Genomic DNA, 6,956 nt, shown 5'->3' with positions numbered 1-6,956 from the left:
AGTGTCCTGATATGGAACCTGGCCCAGGAAACTATGCCAATGGCTGACACCAGAGTTCTCAATATTTTTGACAGCAGCGATAATGGTATTGGCCCCGTGCGAAGACCTGAAATCAATCGCCGGATGTTGTCCTGTCTTTCTGGTGACAATGACACCGTGCCCTCTAGCGTGTCTATAATAGCTCCTAGGTGTAGTAGCTTGGTGGTAGGTACCAACTGGCTTTTCGCCACATTGATCGTGAAGCCATGGAGTTCTAATGTGCGAACTGTCTCGTTGAGATCTCTCTCTGCCGCTACCTGGGACCTGGACAAAATGATGATGTCGTCCAGGTACGCCATCAGCCTGATGGATTGTGCTCTTAAGCTGGCAGTCAGTACGTCCAGGAGCTTGGTAAACGTCCTTGGGGCCGATGACAGGCCAAATGGCATGGCCCTGTACTGGTAGTGCCTGCCTTTGGTGAAAAATCTGAGAAATCTGCGATGGTCCGGATGAATAGGGACATGCAGATATGCCTCTTTGAGGTCGATGGATGTTAAAATGTCTCGGTATCGGATGGAAGCCAGAATGGTCTGCAAGGAGTGCATCCTGAACCTTCGGTATTTTATGAAGAGGTTCAGTTGCTTCAGGTTGAGGATCAACCTGCAGCCTCCTGAGGGTTTGGGGACGATGAAAATCATGGAATAAAATCCCTTGCCCTCGTCCTGTTGCGGAACCAATTCTATGGCCTGGATGTCTAACAGATTGAGATCTCTTGGCGTAATTGTAGTTTCTTTGAAATGTCCTTTATTATGGGACAGCGTAGGAAACGGCTGGGAGGTGGTTGGGTGAATTCCAATCGTAGCCCATGTGTGACTGTTGCTATGGCCCATCTGTCGGAGGATGTCGCCTGCCAAGCCGTGCAGAACCCCTGTAGTTTCCCTCCGATTGGCTGAGGGCCGGTTGCGTCATTTTGTGCGTTTGAACCCTCTTTGAGTGTTTCCACGAAAGGGCCTCCTGGACTGGTGATAGCCCCTTGTCCTGTCCTGAAAGGAGCCATGGTCACTCCTATAGGACTGTTGGTTGTACTGTCCCTGGGAGAAGGACCATTGGTTCTGAGCGGGCCCGGTGGAGGATTCCCAACGAAAGGACTGACGCCTTGAATAAGGAGTGAACCTCCTGTCCGGCCGCCTGTTAGCTCTAGGAAGTACTTTCCTCTTATCTTTGTCCTCCACTAAGACTTTCTCCAACAGGTCTCCGAAGAGGGTGGAGCCTTGGAAGGGGCCGGAGGCTAGGCGCCACTTAGATTTAAGATCCGCCTGCCAGTTCCGTAGCCACAGCAGGCGGCGCGATGACAATGTGGTTGCCATGCTTCTGGTGGAGAACTTGGCCGCGTGAAGAGTGGCGTCCGCCGAAAATTCCGTCGCCGCCAATAGCTTACTCAAGTCCTGGCGGAGACGCCCGTCCTCGGGCCCTAGGCGGGATTGCATTTCCTTGATCCACATGAGCGATGCGCGGTTGATGAACGCCGCTGCCGCCGCTGCCCACAATCCCCAGCCAGACATCTGGTGTGCTTTACGCAGCAATGTCTCCGCTTTTCTCTCCTCTGGTCTTAAGCATTCCCCGGTCTCCGAGGGAACCAATGCGCTGGAGACAAGCGTAACGACTGGCTGGTCAATTGGGGGAAATTCAAGCAGCTTTTCCACCTCCTCGTCGAAGGTATAAAATTTCCTCTCGAGGTTGGACGGCCCTTGAGCCGCCGCTGGCTGCTGCCAAGGTCTTTTTATCCCTTTTACAAAAATGCCTGATGCAGGAAAATGGTCGGACTCGGGTTGAGGCTCTTCTAGTAGCGAGGACGAAGTCTGACCCGACTCAGCGGTCTCTGGAGCCTTAGCTGAGCCAGGCAGATTCATCACTTGCTTGGCCTTAGACAATAAGGTTCTGAAGAGCGCAGGTTTGAACAGGCCAACCGAAGGGGCTTGTTCGGGTGTAGTCTCATCCTCGGAAAAGCCATATTCCGGTTCACTGTCCTCAAATTGTTCCTGCTCTTCCAATAAGGAACCAAAACCCGAGGGGGGCGGTGCCGACCATGAACCTGTCGCTTGTTGAGGAGGCCCACCATACTGTTGCACCCCTGGAGCCATGCCCTGCGAGTACGCATTTGCGATAAAGTCCTGCAGGTCTGGGGGCAAATTCTGCCACGCCCCGGGCTGGGAGCGCAAGCCCGCCGCTGTGGGCGTAAAGGTGGCTGTTGGCCCCTGGAGGCCTCTTGTTGTCTGTGTTGCCGAGCCTGGTCTGGCCCAAGATGTGCTGGGCGAAGGCATAACCTGGGGCAGGGCCAGAAACTGCCTATCCGGTGACCAGTCCCCTTCTGGCGTAACCCCTGTAGGCCCAAAGGTAGATGGGGGTGACATAGGGTCTGAAGGCTGCCTCTGAGTCAGAGGGAGACCCACTGGGGATGCCTGTAATGCTGCTTCCAGCTTCTTTTCCAACGCTTTAAAACATTTTTCAGCCTCTTTAATGGAGGAGGAAGAGGCAGAAGAGTGTGATTTTGCCTTCTCTTTAGCCTTCCCCTTTGCCTTGTCCTTAGATGAGGCAGGAGAGCTGGGGACCTCCTTCCCTTGATGCTCCTCCATAGTACTCACGGCTGTTGAATAAGATGTGAACCTCCTTCTCAATATTAGCCCAGGTTTATGGCTTTCTGACCACCGGCAGCTTGGATCTCGCTATCCTCGTCAGAATCACCCAGAAAATGGCGCCCTTTAGCCTCCCTGGGCCTGCGCCTGCGCACTAGGGCTGTTCCGCCCGTTTGCGCTTGTTTGCCGCCTTAAAAAACACTTTCGCGCCCAAAGACGCCTTGCCGCTCCAGCTGCCTTCAAAATGGCGGCGCCCAGCTTCCGCGGCTCCGCAGGCCGCTGTCGGGCCCCTCCCTGCCCCGTCCTGTCCTCCGGGGGGTGGCTGGTACCCGCAGTGGTTCCCTTTAGGGCGCTTGGCGTTTTCGGCAGCTGTGGCTGCCGCGGCGGCTCTAGCGGCTGCTCCGCTGACTTCCCAGTCAGCTGTGAGGCGCTCGGCTTCGTCCGTTTCGTGCGCGCCATTCTCAAGCCTCCCAGTGGGGGGGGGGGGCGGACCCCCCCCACCTTTGGCTGACAGCCCCGGTATGGTCTCGGAGACCAGGGACCCCCAGGCTCGGTGCTTCTCTATGGGGTGCTCCCACTGGGGGAAGGCAAACAACCCCTGAGAAGGTTCGTTGGGGGTGTTGTCTGCTGAGGACAGAGACCCTTGACCGTCTGATCCTCTTCAGTCTTCTGCATCTGAAACACAAAGAAAAGGATTAAAACGGTAACAACATTTTATAATTATTTTATTTGCTATTTTACTATTTTAAGTACTTAAACTCTTAAGCCACAACTCAGTATGTCTCTACTCTGAGACTGAGTTTTTAAAACTGGCTCATGGGGAGAGCAGAGGGGGCGGTGCTCAATTAATATGTAAATTTTTAACTCAGTCTCTACCAATAGGATTGGAGTATTACCCATGTTGGACTCTCCTTCCAGATGCAATGGAGAAACATAGAAGACTGACGGCAGAAAAAGACCTCATGGTCCATCTAGTCTGCCCTTATACTATTTCCTGTGTTTTATCTTAGGATGGATATATGTTTATCCCAGGCATGTTTAAATTCAGTTACTGTGGATTTACCAACCACGTCTGCTGGAAGTTTGTTCCAAGGATCTACTACTCTTTCAGTGAAATAATATTTCCTCACGTTGCTTTTGATCTTTCCCCCAACTAACTTCAGAGTGTGTCCCCTTGTTCTTGTGTTCACTTTCCTATTAAAAACACTTCCCTCCTGAACCTTATTTAACCCTTTAACATATTTAAATGTTTTGATCATGTCCCCCCTTTTCCTTCTGTCCTCCAGACTATACAGATTGAGTTCATTAAGTCTTTCCTGATAAGTTTTATGCTTAAGACCTTCCACCATTCTTGTAGCCCGTCTTTGGACCCGTTCAATTTTGTCAATATCTTTTTGTAGATGAGGTCTCCAGAACTGAACACAGTATTCCAAATGTGGTCTCACCAGCGCTCTATATAAGGGAATCACAATCTCCCTCTTCCTGCTTGTTATTTATTTATTTATTTATTATTTATTTATTATTTGGATTTGTATGCCGCCCCTCTCCGAAAACTCGGGGCGGCTCACAACAAGTGAAAAGACAATCCAATACATAATCCAATTAATTAAAATATTATAAATTTAAGAAAAACCCCTATACTAACATACACACACACACACAAGCATACCATATATAAATTCAACGTGCCCAGGGGAAGATGTTTAGTTTCCCCATGCCTGACGGCAAAGGTGGGTTTTGAGGAGTTTACGGAAGGCAGGAAGAGTAGGGGCAGTTCTGATCTCCGGGGGGAGTTGGTTCCAGAGAGTCGGTGCCGCCACAGAGAAGGCTCTCCCCCTGGGGCCCGCCAACCGACATTGTTTAGTTGACGGGACCCGGAGGAGGCCCACTCTGTGGGACCTAATCGGTCACTGGGATTCGTGCAACAGAAGGCGGTCTCGGAGATATTCTGGTCCAGTGCCATGAAGGGCTTTAAAGGTCATAACCAACACTTTGAATTGTGACCGGAAACTGATCGGCAGCCAATGCAGACTGCGGAGTGATGGTGAAACATGGGCATACCTGGGTAGGCCCATGACTGCTCTCGCAGCTGCATTCTGCACGATCTGAAGTTTCCGAACACTTTTCAAAGGTAGCCCCATGTAGAGAGCATTACAGTAGTCGAACCTCGAGGTGATGAGGGCATGAGTGACTGTGAGCAATGAGTCCCGGTCCAGATAGGGCCGCAACTGGTGCACCAGGCGGACCTGGGCAAACGCCCCCCTCGCCACAGCTGAAAGATGGTTCTCTAATGTGAGCTGTGGATCGAGGAGGACGCCCAAGTTGCGGACCCTCTCTGAGGGGGTCAGTAATTCCCCCCCCCAGGGTAATGGACGGACAGATGGAATTGTCCTTGGGAGGCAAAACCCACAGCCACTCCGTCTTATCCGGGTTGAGCTTGAGTCTGTTGACACCCATCCAGGCCCCAACAGCCTCCAGGCACCGGCACATCACTTCCACCGCTTCGTTGACTGGGCATGGGGTGGAGATGTAAAGCTGGGTATCATCAGCATATTGATGATACCTCACCCCATGTCCTTGGATGATCTCACCCAGCGGTTTCATGTAGATGTTAAATAGCAAGGGGGAGAGGACCGACCCCTGAGGTACTCCACAAGGGAGAGACCTCGGAGTCGACCTCTGACCCCCCACTAACACCGACTGCGACCGGCCAGAGAGGTAGGAGGAGAACCACTGAAGCACAGTGCCTCCCACCCCCAACCCCTCCAACCGGTGCAGAAGGATACCATGGTCGATGGTATCGAAAGCCGCTGAGAGATCGAGGAGCACCAGGACAGAGGATAAACCCCTGTCCCGGGCCCGCCAGAGATCATCCATCAACGCGACCAAAGCGGTTTCCGTGCTGTAACCGGGCCTGAAGCCCGACTGCTGGGGACCTAGATAATCGGCTTCTTCCAAGGACCGCTGGAGCTGGAGTGCCACCACCTTCTCGACAACCTTCCCCATGAAGGGAAGGTTGGAGACTGGACGATAGTTGTTGAGTACGGCTGGGTCCAGGGAAGGCTTCTTGAGGAGGGGGCGCACAAGCGCTTCTTTATAGAGTGATGGAAAAACTCCCCTCCCCAAGGAAGCGTTGGTAATCTCCTGGGCCCAGCTCCGTGTCACCTCCCTGCTGGCCGAGACCAACCAGGAGGGACACGGATCCAGTAAACAGGTGGCGGAACTCACAGCTCCAATGGCCTTGTCCACTTCATCAGGTGTCACCAGATCAAACTCTTCCCAGACAGGTGGACAAGTACGTGCCCCAGTCACCTCGACTGACTCATTGTCAGTCGACTCTGTTTTACAATTGGAGTCGAGGTCAGCCCGGATCTGAGCGACTTTATCAGCGAAAAACGTGTTAAACTCCTCGGCACTACTCTGCAAGGGCTCCCCAACTCCCCCCTGGTTAAGAAGGGAGCGGGTCACCCTAAACAGAGCGGCCGGGCGGGATTCCGCTGATGCAATCAAGGCGGCATGGTACGCGCATCTTGCCGCCTTGAGCGCCACTTTGTAAGTCTTAATATGAGCTCTTACAAGTGTTCGATCAGATTCAGACCTGCTCTTCCTCCATCGCTTCTCTAGACGTCTCTTTTGGCGTTTCAACTCCCGGAGCTCCTCGTTGAACCATGGGGCTCTACGGGGTCTAGCGCCACGGAGAGGTCGCAAAGGCGCAATCCGGTTGAGAGCCTCCGCAGCAGCCGTATTCCAGGCCTCCGCAAGAGACTCCGCCGAACTGTGGATGAGTGCCTCTGGAATAACCCCAAGCGCCGTCTGAAAGCCCTCTGGGTCCATCAGGCGTCTGGGGCGGAACATCTTCATTGGTTCCGCCTCCCTGCGGGGAAGGATTGGAGCCAGGAAGTCAAGCCGTAGTAGAAAATGGTCTGACCATGACAAAGGCACTGCTTCTAAGCCCCTTAGTCTCAGACCATTGCTCAATTGCTCGGAAAGGAATACCATGTCAGGTGCGTGCCCCCCCTCATGAGTCGGACCCCGTACTACTTGAGTCAGGTCCATGGCTGTCATGGTGGCCATGAACTCCTGTGCCAACCCAGAGGTTTCGCCGAGTGGCGGCAGGTTGAAGTCCCCCAAGACAATAAGTCTGGGGAACTCCACCGCCAACCTGGCTACCTCCTCGAGTAGCACAGGCAGGGCTTTTGACACGCAGCTGGGAGGCAGGTACGTGAGAAATAAGCCCACCTGAACCCCTAAGTCCAACTTCATCAAGAGTGACTCGCAACCCGCAATTTCCGGAGCAATGAGTCCACGTAGGCAAAGGCTCTCCCTGGCTATAATAGCCACTCC

This window comes from Erythrolamprus reginae, chromosome 1 (genome assembly GCF_031021105.1).
Source record: "Erythrolamprus reginae isolate rEryReg1 chromosome 1, rEryReg1.hap1, whole genome shotgun sequence".
Classification (NCBI taxonomy): Eukaryota; Metazoa; Chordata; class Lepidosauria; order Squamata; family Dipsadidae; genus Erythrolamprus; species Erythrolamprus reginae.
Note: the sequence above shows the minus strand (reverse complement) of the source record.